Source organism: Oryctolagus cuniculus, chromosome 19 (assembly GCF_964237555.1).
Source record: "Oryctolagus cuniculus chromosome 19, mOryCun1.1, whole genome shotgun sequence".
Lineage (NCBI taxonomy): Eukaryota > Metazoa > Chordata > Mammalia > Lagomorpha > Leporidae > Oryctolagus > Oryctolagus cuniculus.
This window is the reverse complement of record NC_091450.1, coordinates 9,667,936-9,686,011: the sequence shown is the minus strand read 5'-3', so window position 1 is coordinate 9,686,011 and position 18,076 is coordinate 9,667,936. Positions and strand designations below refer to the sequence as shown.

At 53.5% G+C, this 18,076-nt stretch overlaps 1 pseudogene; it reads right to left on the bottom strand.

Annotated features, from left to right (window-relative positions):
* The window catches only part of ORYCUNV1R-PS1575 (vomeronasal 1 receptor oryCunV1R-ps1575 pseudogene), a 1,374,299-nt pseudogene that overhangs the window by 1,038,686 nt on the left and 317,537 nt on the right, over positions 1–18,076 (bottom strand).

Below are 18,076 nucleotides of genomic sequence, written 5' to 3'. Positions count from 1 at the left end.
CCAGGCAGCCAAGAGCAGGGCCTGGATCTAGATGGCCAGTCCCTCAGGCACAGGGGAGGTTCTCCTGCCTCAGCCTCACTGGAGCCTCTGGCTGCATCCTGGGGCACTATGGAATATTTCTTCTTCTTAGGGGTTTTTGTCTGCAAAGGGAAAGCAGGAGCTTCTGAGTGACTTTTATTCCAGGAGGCCAGAAAGAGGTCTGCACAGATGTTTTCTGGAGAGGGGAGGGGTAGTGGGATGCCCCCTGGGCAGCTTTCATCAGCAGGAAGCCAGATGTACCTGCTTTTCAGGAAGGAGTGCAGAGCAATGCAGTATGACTGAGTGCCTACTGTGTACCCATTTGTGTACCAGCTGCCATGCACCAACCCTGAGCCAGTCATTTTACAGATGGGGAAACAGACCTGGGGGCCACAAGGCATCTGCTGCAGGCCACAGGGTTGGGAAGGGGCAGAGTCATGATTGGAACTCAGGTCTGTATTGGCTCCCAGACTGTGATCGTAACCACCTAGCTAGCGTTCAGCTTTCTTGGCAAACGGCAGTGCTGCTGTGTGCAGGATTCATCCTACTCCTCCCCTTTGGAGAGCTCTGCCTGACTTCAGGAGCACAGGCAGAAGCCCAGAGACACCAGCAACTCCTCCAAGGCCACACAGCATCCAGAGTCACCCCATCAATTCTGTAGAAGCCGTTTTTGTCCTGGGTACCTGGCTCCCTGGGCCTCTTCCAGCGAGTTGCACCCAGGTCAGCAGGGACCTGCACCCCTGACCCCAGAAGGTCTGGCAAAAGGGGCCAGGGAATGGGCCAAGATTCCAGGGCCTCAGAGAACTAAGTTTCCCAGCCCCCTGCCCACCCCATGGCTGAGAGACCCCCAGGAAGTAGAAGGAGCTGGGGGCAAGATCCTAACTGCAGAGAGGAAAGATTTCTGTTTCCCACCCTAGCAAGGTTTGTGGCTGAGGCCCATGGACCAAAAGACAGATTCACAAGAGACAACACAGAGATGGATTCACTGAAGGCTTTGGAACGAAATGAAGTGGGTAAGCCAGAGCATTCCTTTTTCTGTTTTTTTTTTTTAAGAGCATTTTATACATTTGAAAGGCAGAGTGACAGAGGGGCATCTTCAAGCTGCTGGTTCACTCCCCAAATGGCTACAACAAGGCCAAAGCCAGCAGCTCCATCAAAGACTCTCCTGTGGGTGGCAGGGGCCCAGGTATTTGGCCATCTGCTGTTGCTTTCCCAGATGCATTAGCAGGGATCTGGATCAGAAGTGGAGAAGCCCATATGGGATGCCTGCATTGCAGGTGGTAGCATACCCTAGTGTTTGCCTTGGGCCTATGTATTTCTATAGTAAGTCTGAGAAAGTGTGGGTAGACCAGAAGAATGACCAGACAAGAAGCTGTGATCTCATGAGGGGAGGCTACCTGAGTCCCATTCACATGTGCAGATTAATCTCTGAACCCCTGAGTCTTCAGAGATGGGGACAAAGGCCTTTGCCCCAGGATGAGGAGAGCACCTGTGACTGAGAGTATTGAGATCCACTTCAGGGAACGATGGCAGGGCAGGGGAGGAGAGCACAACCTTCCTGCTCCTGCTGTTTTCTCAGATGCCACAGAGCTTGATTTGGGGGAAGGAAGGGGGTCTTTGCCAAGGTCACTGCCACCCATTCTCCTCTGTCCCAGAAGACACTCTAGGGAGGAGGTGGGGGACATTTGATGCGATCCTGGGGTCCTCCAAAGCCACGGCCTGCAGAACCCAGGGTGGGAGTCACACCCCCTTCTCAGCTTTCAGCTCCACCTTGTACCCCTCTTTCCCCCTTGCCCTCTGTCTGCCCCTGCCCTGTCCGAGCTGGCTAAGCCCATCTCCCTCTCTCTGCTTCTTGGTCTCTGCCTTCCTCTTCCTGTCTCTGCTTCTTTGTTTCACTTTACTTCCTATCTGAGAAAATAGCTGGGACAAGAATACAAGCAGCTGCTACTCCAATAACCTGGTTTGAACACACAAAATAAACATCGTATGCACTGAGAGAAAGGAGGAAACCTCTTGGGGTAATCAGGCAGCTTTAAAACAAACTGATGCTCTGTTCTCTTGTGTTTCTCCATCAAATTCCCAGTTTGATTCTTCACCCATCCCTCCTCTGGTTCCTCTGAGCTCAGCTTCTTTCTGATCCCAGCCTCTTATGCCAGGAGCGAGAAGACCACCCAACCACCTGCCAGGGGGTCAGAGGCCGGGATGTCCAGGAGAAGGCCCCTCGAGGTAAGGGTGTATCCTTTCCCCTGCACCTTTGCCAGGGTCGATGCTGAAGGGTGATTTCAGCTGTACGGCCTTGGGCAGGTGACTTGCACTCTCTGAGCTGACAGCTTGAGGTCTTGCCACTCAGGGTTTACCCATCCTCTTCAGAACCTGGTGGGGGTGGGAGCAGGGAGGGAGAAGGATCATATTTGTCATTTCAAGTGTGGAGAGAAGCCCCAGAGTAGGGGGTGGCTGTTGAATCATCCTGGCCAGGCTGGTGCAGGGGCTGGGAACAGGCAGCTGTGGACACATCTTCCCATGGCCCTGATGCTGCATTCAAACTCTTGGCCTGCCTCTGAGTCTCACCTCCTGCTTGTACCTTTCAAGGGGGGGGGGTCCCACCTATATGGTGGCTCTTCACATTAGGCCCACTTGCCTTTCCCACAGCAGAGCCTTATCCCTTCTCCTGGAACACACACCTGACACACTTTGCCTAGTACTGCTCATCTCTGCTTCTGCTACTTCCAGGAAGCCTTCCTGGACTTCTTATTGAAATCAAGGTCTTCCTAACCTTTGGCTGACTCTCAATGGTGTTTGCTGCAGATGTAGCAGCAGGTGCTCAGCAAAGAGCCTGGATTCACAGATGCTCCGAGCCCCTGAGGTTTGGGCTCAACCCAGAAGAAGAGCATTCTGAGATGACACTATGTAAGGAGGCAGGAAGTCTCACCCCAGAGCTCCTCTCAACCCCACCTCCCAGGGTCCCAGAGGTCAAACCTGCTTGTAGGCAGGAAATGGATTTCGGACAGGGGGCCTGACCCTCAGGAGGGTCCCTAGGCTGATGTACAGGCTTCAGGTCTGCTGCCTCTGTACCCAGGCTGGTCAGCCATCTGGTGAGGCCTGGAGGGGTGAAGCCACTTGGCTCATGTCACACGTGGAACTGCTGGGGGTCTCAACTAGAGTGTCACCCGTGCCCTTGGGCCATGCAAGGACATGGGCTCGGGCACTGCAGGCTGTAATTCAGCCACTATTGCCAGAGCCCCCAGAGTTGGTGCATGCAGTTGATTAGTGAGTCTCATGAAGTTCATTGACAATACATCTGGTCAGCCATGGCAGATGGTCAGCACATGGCAACAGCGAGCCCCAGAAGTCAGCCCGGCGGTGGTTGCTGCATACAGGCCACAGCCTGCCCAAGTCATCTGGGGGCACCCAGGGCTCTCTTGGTCCCACTGGCTCCTCCTTTCTCTGGCTCTCCCTGTAACTCGAGCTCTACCCCTTACCCCACCCACCTGTGGCCACACACAATCCTTAGCCTGTCCACAGTGGCCGCCTAGCTTTCCTGTACTTGAAAATTCACATGCTCATCTATGCAACACACAAACATGTGTCTGCAAGAGTCAGGTGCACATGTGCATCAGGGCTGACCACACAAGTTACAGCTTGGGCAGCAGGTGCACCTGGTACAGCAGGAAGTATGTGCAAAGGCCCTGTGGCAGGAGAGCATAAGTGAGCTCAGGGAATGAGAAAGACAATTGTCGCTGCTTGGGCCACACTCCCTGGCTTTCCTGCAGAAAACGTGCAATTTCAGATCCATATTGCTGAACCCAACTCAATGCCTCGTACAATCTTAGCAAGCAAGGGCTGTACGAGCTCCAGCCCCACCTCCACTCTGACTCCCACTATGAAGTCTCCATAGAGCCCCTCCATCTTCAGAGGGGCTCAGGTCTCTGTGGCCAGACTTAGTGACCTGGGCCGTGGAAGTGAGGTGCCGGCCAGCTGTAAACCTCCAGCACTTGATCTTGGCAGTTTTTTGCCTGCTTTCAGAGGCCATAAAATTTTACTATAACAAGCACTGCTACGCATCAGGGCAGCCTTGCTGAATTAGAGCGAAGCAGGGTGGTGGCTCTCAGCACCTGCATCACCTGCCGGGCTGCTCCACTCCAGGCCTCAGCTGCTCTTCCTGCTTCCCCATGGGGATCAGCACTGGCACCACCTGCCCAGGGCAGAGCACTTCAAAGTTAATGATGTCATTCCCACTGCTGGCAGGACCAGGTTACCATGCTCATTTGACTAATGAATAGATGATCAGAGAGGGTGAGCTGGTTGCCCAAGCTTGCACAGCAGTTTGCATTGAGCTGGCAAACTTGAATCTAGGACTGCTAGTCTTAAAGTAAAAGAACGCTTTTTTATCCTTTACCTTTCTTTTTAAAAAAATTTGCCCACTCACCAATTTCCTCTTCTACCTGTAGTTCTTTCTACTCACCTATCCACATACCCACCCATTCACCCTCCCATCCATTAATCTGTCCACCCATCAATCCACAGATGAATCCATCCATCCATCCATCCATCCATCCATTCTTCCATCTACCATCCATCCATCCCTCCACTAATCCACCCACTGATCCACCAGCCAGCCAGCTATCCATCATTTCACCCTCCCATGCATCCGCCCATCCCACCCATCCATCTACCCATCCATCCACTCTCCTAACCACCCACCAAACCCCCCCACTCAATGCACATTTGTGAGACACAATCGAATGCAGACCTTTAAGAGGCAAATGAAATGCAGCTATCATTGGGACCCAACAGATAGTGATAATCCTGAGGGAGATCAGGCAGCCTCTATGTTGCGGCCCCTCCCTGTGTGCCCAGCATGGAGGATACTGGGGAATCGGGCACAAACAGTGACAGGACAGTGATCCTCACCTCCAGTACTCGTGGCTCCCTCTATCTTGTGGGGTTCATAGTGAGGCACACACCATGAGATGCATCATCTCTGAAATTGCCAACAAGAACCTACTATGGAATATTTTGAGACTTGTTTAAAAATACAGAACAGGCCGGTGCCGCGGCTCACTAGGCTAATCCTCCGCCTTGCGGTGCCGGCACACCGGGTTCTAGTCCCAGTCGGGGCGCCAGATTCTGTCCCGGTTGCCCCTCTTCCAGGCCAGCTCTCTGCTGTGGCCAGGGAGTGCAGTGGAGGATGGCCCAAGTGCTTGGGCCCTGCACCCCATGGGAGACCAGGATAAGCACCTGGCTCCTGCCATCGGATCAGCGCGGTGCGCCGGCCGCAGCGCGCCGGACACGGTGGCCACTGGAGGGTGAACCAACGGCCTCTGTCTCTCTCTCTCACTATCCACTCTGCCTGTCAAAAAAAAAAAATACAGAACAGAGGTTGGTGGCATGAGGAGGCTATGGGTGCTGCAGAAGCCTGGTGGCGTGTGTGGGGCCCTGTCCCCAGGAGATCAAAGAGCAGAGGTTTCTGGGAAGGGCTAATGGCTGTCCCCAGGCAGGCTCTGTATGGCTGCAGCCTGCACAGGAAACATCTTTGCCTGGCAAACAGAATGGTTGTTTGCTGCCCAAGCCCTGGGTGCACGGGTGTGGAGGGGAAGAGGGGTCCATAATGGCTGCTCACCCTCCCTGGGCCCCACCCCCTGCCCACCCACTGTCCACCTTTCTGCAGCCAACCCCTCTTTCCCAGAGCCCACAGCTGGGACCCCCACCCCCACCACTGCCAGCTGCTTCCTCTGAGCCACTTGGGGCTTCACTTCCTGAACCCATAGAAGGAAAAAGGGGGACTCAGAGGGGCAAGTGGTGGGTGCAGCATGACTCTGCAGGGACACGGTGACCCTTGGTCAAAATCCCTCTTCCAGCTACTGGCCCAAGGACGCTGCAGGATCTGGTGGTGAAGGAAGAAGCAGCAGCCGCTGGGGGTCTCCCTCCAGGGAAGCAGGCATCTGAGAAGGTACCGACTTTCCTTTTCTTGGGAATCTTGGCCATAGACCTGTGGCCCTAGACACTCCTTCTCTTCCCACCACCACGTGAAGTGCCAGGGAGGAAGTGAGAAGATTACCAATACCTCTGCCTAGGGCCTGGCATCAGGGACACTCAGCCTTGCCAGCTGCATGATCTTGGGCAGAGCACACTCCCTCTCTGGGTCTCAGTGCTGGGAAGAGCATGAATGAGGGGGCCGGTGCTGTGGCACAGGGGGTTAAGCTGCTGCATCCCATATGGGCACAGGCTCAATCCCAGCTGCTCCACTTCTGATCCAGCTCCCTGCTAATGCTCCTGGGAAAGCAACAGCAGAGGGCCCAAGTGCTCAGTCCCCTGCCAGCCACATGAGAGACCCAGATGGGGTTTCTGGCCCAGCCCCAGCTATTATGGCCATTTGGGGGGTGAGCCAATGAATTGAATCTTTCGTTCTCTCTGTCTCTGTCTCTCTCTGTCTCTGGCTCTCTGGCTCTCTGTCTTTCTCTTTCTCTCTCTAATTCTCTCTCTCTCTCTCTCTCTCTCTGTCTGAGCCCCTCTGTACCTGTAACTCTAAGTTTCAAATAAATGTACATCTTTTAAAAAAAATAAAAAGAACAAGAACATGCACGGGGAGTCGCTTCTCACCCTGGAATGTTCTGGTTTGATGCATTTAAGATACCACCACACTCAGTTCTAAGAGTTTATTTTATGAATATTCTGATTATAAGGTTCTGTGAGACTCACATTCTGTCTTTTCAGAAGGTGCTCCACCTTGTGCACAGGTGTAGTTTGTCAATCAGCAGGGTGCCCATGAAACAACACCCCAGCTGCTGCCACACTGGAGGGCGACTTGAATGCCTTTCCACCATCTTCACATTCACTTTCTACACCCTTGGCTGCCTTAGGGAATCATGCATTCATTCAACAAACAGTAACACAGAATCCACCCACACAGGTGCCTGGGTGTACCTGGAGAGGGTGTGGGTTTCCCATCAGTTCTGTGGGATCATCCAGGCCAGCTGAGGTTATCTGCTCCGTTTCTACAGCCGGGTGATTTGGCCAGGTCACACTGCCTCTAGGTCTCATTGTTCACATCCAGCAAATGGGGAGCAGAATGCCCACCTTGATCCATCCTCCAGCACCTGCTGGAGGAGCTGGGAAGATTTTCCATGCCCCTGGGGAAACAGCAGGGCTATTGTCTGGGCTGGGAGACCAGGTATCAGGTGGGAACCAGGGCTGTCCTAAGGGCCCAGGAGGCACCATGGTCCCCAGGGCCTGGTCTCAAAGGCCCACCTGGGCATGGACGTGGGAGCTGAAGCAGGACGTGAAATCTGAGGGCCAGTGCCTCCAGCGGCCCTTTGAAGTGTTTTTGGGGCGTGTAATTAAGAGTTACTGAAATATTATTTGATCTTTTATTTGGAAAATCAAATTGTTTAGTGTCATACATGAATAAATACACAGCAACTGGGTCTGCAGCATGGTGGCAGCTCCTCCTCAGCGACCCAGTCCACACCCTAATCCAAGGTAGGAGCAGAATTCTTGACTTTTAAACTTTCCCTTCTGTCCTGAAATGCCTCGTTGTCCTGGGGGAAGGGTAGAGGAGCTGGGGAGGGGCTTTACGCTGGAGCTTGGGCCTGCCCAGAGGGAGCTGCTCTGGGTCCCTGGCCACCTGGTGACCTTGGGCCACAAGCCTGGTCACAACTCCAGGCTCAATTTCCCCCAAACTTGTGGGAGAGGCATGTTTGTGGGTGATGGCCATGGGCATCCCAGTTCTGCCACTGGAGTCTGGGTGACAGCTCCATGGAGACCCTAAAACCCCTCCTACTCGGTGACCAGTGTCCTGATCTTTTCTTCCAGGGAAGGATGGAGGTTGGGGCAGAGCCTGGTGCCATGAACAGACTTGGAAGCCAGGCAGGCCTGGTTCTGTTGCTTATCAGCCATTTGGCTACTCTGGGTCTCAGTTTTCCCACCTGTACAATGGGGATGGTTTTCCTCTTGGGGTTGGAAACACCTGAACCGTTGCACATTCTATTCCACCTGCTCGGGCACCCTTTCCTCCCCTCCACTCCTAGTCCTCATTTATCTGTGCTCTGCTGAGACATCCCTTATTTTTAGGGGGTAATTTTGATGATCCCTCTGAACCGAATCTTCAGAGCAGTTTCCTTGCCCCCTCCCCAGCCTTTCCCAAGCTCCCCTCCTGTTACTTATCACCTCCCACTACCCAACATGCATTTACTTAATCTACTTTATCCCAGGGCCTGAAACAGTGTGAGGTACAAAACAGAGGCCCTGGAAGTGGTAGCTGCAAACTGTATCCATCTCTGCCCCTGGCTGGGTGTGTGTGTGTGTGTGTGTGTGTGTGTGTGTGTGTCTGTGCATATCAGAAATGGCCAAGCAGCAGCAGCAGTGTGAGCTGGTGCTGGCTGCGGACTGAGACATTAAACAAGGGTGGACATCCAGCCTAGTAGTTAAGCTACTGGTTAAAATGCCCTCAAACCAGAGGACCTGGGTTCAAGTCCCAGCTCTGGCTTCTGACTCCAGTTTCCTGCTAAGGCAGACCCTGGTAGGAAGCAGCAGTAGCTGCTGCCCATGTGAGACCTGGATTGAGGTGCTGGTTCCTGGTTCTGGTCCCAAGACTAGCCACAGCCATTGGAATGGTGAACCAAAGAAGGGAGTGTTTGCTCTCTCATCTCTCCTTGTCAAATCATCATCATCATCATCATCATCATCATCATCATCATCATCATCAAAAACAATGAAAGGAAGCACAGTTGCCATCTGCCCTGTACTGTTTGGTGACTAGCAAGTAGATGAGTTTTCAGAGCTACTGCCTGCCATTCTGCTTTCCAGGTGTGGCCCCAGATGTTCCCTGTCTAGGTGAGTACAGGCAGAGCAGGAAGGGGACTGCAACTTCAGTTCCCCCACTGCAAAGCAGGGGACAATGAAATCAATGTAGGAACACCTTACAGAAGGGGACAGAACACAGAACAGTTTCCTTACAAACATTTTTTAAATGTTTATTATTATTTGTTTGAAAGTGAGAGAGAAGGAGACAGAGACCCGCCATCTGCTGGTTCATACCCTAGATGCCACAACAGCCAAAACTGGAACAGCCCCGTTCAGTCATGGCCATGTTTGCATTAATTTTCCTCCAGTTCCTGAATCAATGGCAACCAAGACATCTCCCAGGCTGGAAGTAGGGAGGCTTGGCTGGCTGCTGGGTGCCGTCTCTGGCTGGGTGGTGCTGGGACTACAAGGAGAACTCAGTCTCCATACCTGGCATGATTCCCTGGGGATCATCCTTTCCCGGGCTGCCTGCTTCTTCTGCCTCTGTCTCTGACACACTCACATTCTTGTTTCCTGATCTCCAGGGCAACCACAAGGCTTGGAGAGCTCAAGGGACCTGCCAAGGCACCACAATCAGTCTGCAGCAGGCCCAGCTCTGCCGGTTGTCTTGCTCCAGAACCTTCTGAATAGGAGTAGTCCCAGGGTGTGTGAGGGCATCCTGACCAGTCTTCTGAAAAGCAATTCAGCTCTTCCATCTGCTGGTACACTCTCCAAATGCCTTTAAGAGCCAAGTCTGAGCCAGGCTAAGCCAGAAGCCTGGAACTCCATCCTGGCCTCCCATGTTGAGTAGCAGGGACCGAGCACTTGAGCCATCACCTGCTGCTTCCCAGGTGCACATCTGCAGGAAACTGGAATGAGAAGAGAACCAGACTTGGATTCAGGTACCCCCATAAGAGATGCAGGTGTCCCAAGTTGCATCTTCACCCCTGGCCCCAACGCCCACCCCTTCTGTGTCCAACTCAGCAACCCCATTCCCTACCCGGCTATCCCATGGGGCTGCTGCGTCCCCCTGGGTCTTTGCTGGAGCACTCTTCCACTCTGTTTCCCCCTCAACCCAGACACAACCACCTCCCAGGCTTTGAGAATCTTCCCCCCAAATTTCTCTTGGATCCAGCCACTCTCCCCACCCCTACTGCTGCCACCCAGCGGGGGTTCCAATCTTTTCTCCTCCGCTCCACTGCGAAGGCTTCCCCAAGTCCATGTGCAGCCCCACAGCATCTTGCACCCTGCTGAAACCCAAATACATGTGTGCCTGGCCGCTACCTTCTCAGGGTCCCAGGAGGATCTTAGGGTCTGTGCCCCTCCCACCTGCCAGCCCCACCCACCAAGCAACCATGCCCACCCATTCTTGCCCACCAGCTACATCCACTTTCCTAGTCCTATCCACCCACTGGCCTTCCTCCCTCCCTCTAGGTCTCACCCACTCACCCCACCCTCCTCACTGGCCCCACCTTCTGCCAGGCCACACTCCGCAAGTCTATCCAGCCCTCAAGACCTAACCACCTTCTGAATGTTCTCATTTCTCTGTTGTGTTTTAGCCTGCCCATGCTGCACTTTCTGCCTAGGAACTACATGGTACTGCCAAAGTCCACCTTCTTGTCCATCTCCTGCCCTAGGCTGTGATGCCCTGAAGATGGTGGCAGGCTTTCCTCATTTGGCAACCACTGCAAACCCAGACACATCCTGCATTATGGGTGCGCATGCATTGCCTGACTGTACTACCCAACACTGTTGGTCCATTGCCTCTGCATGAGGAGGAGATCTCAGGTACTGGAGCCTGGGGAGGCACAGAATTAATCACAGGGGGCTTCAGATCTGCCCACTTCAGGGTAGCAGGGCAGGGTGGGGAGGAGAGCACCACCGTCCTGCTCCTGCTGTTTTCTCAGATGCCACAGAGCTTGATTTGGGGGAAGGAAGGGGGTCTTTACCAGGTCACTGCCACCCATTCTCCTCTGTCCCAGAAGACACTCTAGGGAGGAGGTGGGGGACATTTGATGCGATCCTGGGGTCCTCCAAAGCCACGGCCTGCAGAACCCAGGGTGGGAGTCACACCCCCTTCTCAGCTTTCAGCTCCACCTTGTACCCCTCTTTCCCCCTTGCCCTCTGTCTGCCCCTGCCCTGTCCTGGCTGGCTAAGCCCATCTCCCTCTCTCTGCTTCTTGGTCTCTGCCTTCCTCTTCCTGTCTCTGCTTCTTTGTTTCACTTTACTTCCTATCTGAGAAAATAGCTGGGACAAGAATACAAGCAGCTGCTACTCCAATAACCTGGTTTGAACACACAAAATAAACATCGTATGCACTGAGAGAAAGGAGGAAACCTCTTGGGGTAATCAGGCAGCTTTAAAACAAACTGATGCTCTGTTCTCTTGTGTTTCTCCATCAAATTCCCAGTTTGATTCTTCACCCATCCCTCCTCTGGTTCCTCTGAGCTCAGCTTCTTTCTGATCCCAGCTTCTTATGCCAGGAGCGAGAAGACCACCCAACCACCTGCCAGGGGGTCAGAGGCCGGGATGTCCAGGAGAAGGCCCCTCGAGGTAAGGGTGTATCCTTTCCCCTACACCTTTGCCAGGGTCGATGCTGAAGGGTGATTTCAGCTGTACAGCCTTGGGCAGGTGACTTGCACTCTCTGAGCTGACAGCTTGAGGTCTTGCCACTCAGGGTTTACCCATCCTCTTCAGAACCTGGTGGGGGTGGGAGCAGGGAGGGAGAAGGATCATATTTGTCATTTCAAGTGTGGAGAGAAGCCCCAGAGTAGGGGGTGGCTGTTGAATCATCCTGGCCAGGCTGGTGCAGGGGCTGGGAACAGGCAGCTGTGGACACATCTTCCCATGGCCCTGATGCTGCATTCAAACTCTTGGCCTGCCTCTGAGTCTCACCTCCTGCTTGTACCTTTCGGGGGGGGGGGTCCCACCTATATGGTGGCTCTTCACATTAGGCCCACTTGCCTTTCCCACAGCAGAGCCTTATCCCTTCTCCTGGAACACACACCTGACACACTTTGCCTAGTACTGCTCATCTCTGCTTCTGCTACTTCCAGGAAGCCTTCCTGGACTTCTTATTGAAATCAAGGTCTTCCTAACCTTTGGCTGACTCTCAATGGTGTTTGCTGCAGATGTGGCAGCAGGTGCTCAGCAAAGAGCCTGTATTTCCAGCTATGCCTCTGCTCTGAGCCCCTGAGGCTCGGGCTCAACCCAGAAAAAGAGCATCCGGGCATGACACCATTTAAGGAGGCAGGAAGTCTCACCCCAGAGCTCCTCAAACTCTATTCCCCAGGGTCTCAGTGAGCAAACCTGCATGCAGGCAGGAAATGAATTTCAGACAGGGGGCCTGGACCTCAGAAGAGTCCCAAGGTGGCTGCGCAAGCTTCAGGTCTGTTTCCTCTGTACCCAGGCTGGTCGACCATCTGGTGAGGCTGAGTGGTGAGGCCAATTGGCCCAAGTCACATGTGGGGCTGCTGGGTGAACCGACAGGAGTGTCACCTGTGCCTTTGGGCCATGCAAGTGCATCACCTGGAGCGCCCCAGGCTTCAGTCAGCCACTACTGCCAGAGTGCCCGGCGTGAGTGTGCACAGTTAATTAGCGATGCTCAGGAAATTCATCGACAATAGATCTGGCCAGCCTTGGCTCATGGCCAGCCTTGGCTCATGGACAGCACACGGCAGATTGCAAGCCCTATAAATCTGCCTGGCAGTGGTGGCTGTATACAGGCCACCGCCTGCCCAAGTCATCTGGGGGCACCCAGGGCTCTCTTGGTCCCACTGGCTCCTCCTTTCTCTGGCTCTCCCTGTAACTCGAGCTCCACATCTTGCCCCGCCCACTTGTGGCCACACCCAATCATCAGGCTGACCACAACAGCTGCCTAGTTTCCTGTACTTGAAAATTCACATGCTCATCTATGCAACATGCAACCATGTGTCTGCAATGGTCAGGTGCACGTGTAAATCACGCAAGTCACAGCTTGGGCAGAAGGTGCACCTGGTATAACAGATAGCATGTGCAAAGGCCCTGTGGCAGGAAGGCCTAGGTGAGTTAGGGAATGAAAGAGACAACTGTGGCTGCTTAGGGCACACTCCTTGGCTTTCCTGCAGAAAACATGCAATTTCTGATCCTTAGTGCAGAACCCCACTCAGTCCCTTGTACAGTCTTAGGAAGCAAGGGCTGTACAAGCTCCAGCCCCACCTCCACTCCCAGAGCCCCTCCATCTTCAGAGGGGCTCAGGTTTCTGTGGCCAAATTTAGCGACCTGGGCCTGGGAAGTGAGGTGCCGGCCAGCTGTAAACCTCCACCACTTGATCTTGGCAGTTTTCTGCTTGCTTTCAGAGGCCATAAAATTTTACTAGAGCAAGCACTGCTACCCATCAGGGCAGCCTTGCTGAAATAGAGCGAGGCAAGGGGGTGGCTCTCAGCACCTCCATCACCTGCCGGGCTGCTCGGCTCCAGAGCTCAGCTGCTCTTCCTGCTTCCCCATGGGATCAAGACTGGCACCACCTGCCCAGAGCACTTCAGAGTTTATGATGTCACTCCCACTGCTGGCAGGACCAGGTTGCCATGCTCATTTGACTAATGAGGAGATGATCAGAGAGGGTGAGCTGGTTGCACAAGGTTGCACAACAGTTTGCATTGAGCTGGCAAACTTGAATCTAGGACTCCTAGTCTTAAAGTAAAAGAATGCTTTTTCAGCCTTTGCTTCTCTATTTTTAAAAAAATTTGCCCACTCACCAATTTCCTCTTCTACCCATCTTCTTTCTACTCAACCATCCACACACCCACCAATTTACCCTCCCATCCCTCAATCCATCCACCCACCCAACAATACACAAATGCCTCCATCCATCCATCCATCCATCCATTCATCCATCCATCCATCCGTCTTATCCATCAATCCATCAGCCAGCCAGACACTCATCCACCCTCCCATGCATCCATTCATCCCATCCATCCATCCACAAATCCGTCCACTCTCCCATCCACCCACCCAACCCCCCACTCAATGCATATTCTTGAGACACACACAATCAAATGCAGCCCCATAAGAGGCAAATGAAACACATCTCCCATTGGCACCCAACAGATGGTGATAATCCTGAGGGAGATCAGTTCTGTGTTGTGGCCCCACTGTGTGCCCAGCATGACAGATGCTGGGGAATGGAGCACAAACAGTGACAGGACAGCGATCCTCACTTCTGCCTTTTCCTCATGCCCCCTGTTCTGTGGGGCTCATAGTGAGGCACACACCAGGAGTTGCATCATCTCAGAAATCACCACCAAGAACCTACTGTGTGCTGGGCCTTTCCCAGTTGAACTAATGTATGGACCATCTTAGTCTGGTGAAATTGGAGTATTTTGAGTCTTGCTTAGAAATATGGAACTGAGGTTGGTGGCATGGGGTAGCTGTGGGGTGTGGCAGGAGCCAGGTGACGTGTGCGGGGCCCTGTCCCCAAGAGATCAAGGAGCAGAGGTTTCTGGGAAGGGCTAATGGCTGTCCCCAGGCAGGCTCTGCAGGGCTGCAGCCTGCACAGGAAACATCTTTGCCTGGCAAACAGGATGCTCGTTTGCTGCCCAAGCCCTGGGTGCACGGGTGTGGAGGGGAAGAGGGGTCCATAATGGCAGCTCACCCTCCCTGGGCCCTACCCCCTGCCCACCCCCTGCCCACCTTTCTGCAGCTGACCCTCCCTTCCCAGAACTCACAGCTGGGACCCCACCTCCCACCACTGCCAGCTGCTTCCTCTGAGCCACTTGGGGTTTCACTTCCTGAACCCATAGAAGGAAAAAGGGGGACTCAGAGGGGCAAGTGGTGGGTGCAGCATGACTCTGCAGGGACACGGTGACCCTTGGTCAAAATCCCTCTTCCAGCTACTGGCCCAAGGACGCTGCAGGATCTGGTGGTGAAGGAAGAAGCAGCAGCCGCTGGGGGTCTCCCTCCAGGGAAGCAGGCATCTGAGCAGGTACCGACTTTCCTTTTCTTGGGAATCCTGGCCGTAGACCTGTGGCCCTAGACATTCCTTCTCTTCCCACCACCACGTGAAGTGCCAGGGAGGAAGTGAGAGGGTTACCAATTCCTCTGCCTAGGGCCTGGCTTCAGGGACACTCAGCCTTGCCAGCTGCATGATCTTGGGCAGAGCACACACCTTCTCTGGGTCTTAGTGCTGGGAACTTAGTGCTGCCACGAACAGACTTGGGAGCCAGGCAGACCTGGTGTTGCTTATCAGCCATGTGGCTACTCTGAGTCTCAGTTTTCCCACCTGTACAATGGGGATGATTTCCCCCTTGGGGTTGGAAACACCTGAACCGTTGCACATTCTATTCCACCTGCTCGGGCACCCTTTCCTCCCCTCCACTCCTAGTCCTCATTTATCTGTGCTCTGCTGAGACATCCCTTATTTTTAGGGGGTAATTTTGATGATCCCTCTGAACCGAATCTTCAGAGCAGTTTCCTTGCCCCCTCCCCAGCCTTTCCCAAGCTCCCCTCCTGTCACTCATCACCTCCCACTACCCACCATGCATTTATTTAATCTACTTCATCCTAGGTCCTGAAACAGTGTGAGGCACAGAATCCGAGCTCTGGAAGCAGTAGCTGCAAACAGTCTTCAGCAGATGCCTTCTCTGCCCCTGGCTGGGTGTGTGTGTGTATGTGTGTGATGTGCACATCATAGATGGCCGAGAAGCAGCAGCAGCAGTGCAAGCTGGTGCTGACTGGGAACTGAGCCATTAAACAAGGACGGGCATCCATCCTAGTGGTTAAGCTACTGGTTAAGAAGCCCTCACACCAGTGGACCCGGGTTCAAGTCCCAGCTCTGGCTCCTGACTTTAGTTTCCTGATAAGGCAGACCTTGGGAGGCAACAGCTGCCCATGTGGGAGACCTGGATTGAGGTGCTGGTTCCTGGTTCTGGCCCCAAGTCTAGCCCCGGCCATTGTGGGTGTGAACCAGCGGATGGGAGTGTGCACGTTCTCATCTCTCCTTGCCAAATCATCATCATCATCATTGTTGTCATAATAAACAACAAAAGGGAGCACAGTTCCCATCTACTCCTACTGTTTGGTGACTGGCAAGTAGATGCGTTTTCAGAGCCACTGCTTGCCACTCTGCTTCCAGGTGTAGCAGTCCAGATGTTGCCTGTCTAGGTGAGTATAGGCAGAGCAGGAAGGGGATCCCAACTTCAATTCCCCCACTGCACAGCAGGGGACACTGAGGCCAACGTAGGGACAGAACACAGAACCATTTCTTTAAAATTTTTTTGAAAATGTTTATTTCTATTTGTTTGAAAGGTAGAGAGAAGGAGACAGAGATTCTCCATCTGCTGATTCACACTCCAGAGGCCACAACAGGCAGAGCTGGGCCAGCCAAAGCCAGAAGCTGGGAACTCCATCTGCGTTTCTCAGGCGAGTGTTAGGGACCCAAGTCTTTGAGACACCAGTTGCTGCCTCCCAGGGTGCATAGGAGCAGGAAACTGGAATCAGGGGTGGAGCTGGGACTTGAAGCAAGGATACAGACATCCCAAGCGGCATCTTCACCACCGTCCAGAACGCTGACTCCAAGCCCACTGTCGCTTTAGCCCAGAGGAATGACCAGGACTGCAACTCCTCAGCCCAGATTGGGCGTGGGATCCTGAGCCCCGGACTCTTCACGTGGAACTGTCATTATCTCCGCTCCTGCATGGAACGAGTGAGAGGTAACATGGCCCCCAGTGGGGAGTGCAAAGATTATTTGATTTATGCAAACATTTTCTAGGTGTTCTTTCCCCCCATTCTGATTCTAAAAGAAACAGAAGCATTTTTAAAATGCCTTGAAAACACATTGGGTCCTAGGCTGTGTGTGTCTGTGTGTGTTTGAGTGTTTGCACGCACATTCATGCTTGGTGGCTAAGTCAGCTCTGGACAGAGGGGAAACTGAGGCAGAGGGTGGGAGCTGATTTAGTTGGTGCGGCCCAAGGTGAGTGTGTGGAGCTCACCAGATGTTCCCCAAAGCCCTTCCTCACCCATGATGGTCCATGTGTTGAGACCCTCCTTCTGCCACTTGAAGGGGGCTCAGAGGTCTCATACCCTCCATCTCTGCATTTTGAGCAGCTCATGCCCTTCCCTGTTTTGTGGGAGTCTGGAGCCAAAAGCCATAAATGGGTGTCTGAGCCATAGGAACCTGGTCGTCGAGAGTCCGCTCCCTCCCATGGACCCTGCAGGCCAGGATTTCAGAGCCCCTGAAGCTGGAGCTCATGCTCTGGGGAGAACACATACCGCTGCTGACCCAGAGCACTGGACAGCCCAGAGCATAAAGTGTCAAATGGGGCCCTGCTGCTGCCCCTCATCCTTCCTGCAACACCAAGGAGAGTATCTCAGTGGGCGCTAATGTGTCCCAGACACTTGTCTCCACGTGCACTAACCCACTGCTGTAAAGCCTTGGTTTCAGAGGAAGCTGGAGACAGTTGGCTGCTGGCAGTGTGGTTCTTTATTCTTTTTTTCTTTTTAAGACTTATTTATTTATTTGAAAATCAGAGGTACAGAGGGAGAGACAGACAAACAGACATACAAGAGGTCTTCCATCCTCTGGCTCACTCCCTAAATGGTTGCAAAGGCCAGGGCTGGGCCAGACCATAGCCAGAGTTGGGAGCTTCTTCTGGGTCTCCCACGTAGATACAGGAGTCCAAGTACCTGGGCCATCTTCCACTGCTTTCCCAGGTGCAATAGCAGGACACTGGATTGGAAGTGGAGCAGCCAGCACTCAACCCAGCACCCCTGTGGAATGTGGGGGCTGAAGGTGGCAGCTTAACCTGCTGTGCCACATTTTTATGTTTTCCTTTTGTTTATGGCAGGTGCAGCCAGTTCCCCTTGGAAACTGGTGAGAGAATGTTTTTCAACAAATGTGCTCTTTCTTTCTGCAAAAACTAAGTGTGTAAAAGTGAAAAGAGGGGACCGGTCTAGAGAAGAATCCCATGTAGCTGACCTCACCCAGAAGCCCAAAGCTTGGCAGAGGTGCTGGGGGGGTGCCAGTACAACCGTGTTGATTTGACCTTGGGGCTCAAGAGGGTTGGCAGCTTGCCCAGGGTCACAAAGCAAATTGGTGGCCTGCAACAGGATGGAACCTCAGCTCTTGGTGGCTCTGAAACCTGTGCTTTTATTCGAGGGGTTGTTAAGGTTTTTGGCTGGGCTGGGGTGGCACGGATATACCTTGGGTGAGCTGTCTCCTACAAAGCATGTGAGCAGCAGGTGTTCATCTGGCCGGAGTTTCAGAGGCAGAGAGCCTGGCACAGATGGGCCTCCCACCCTG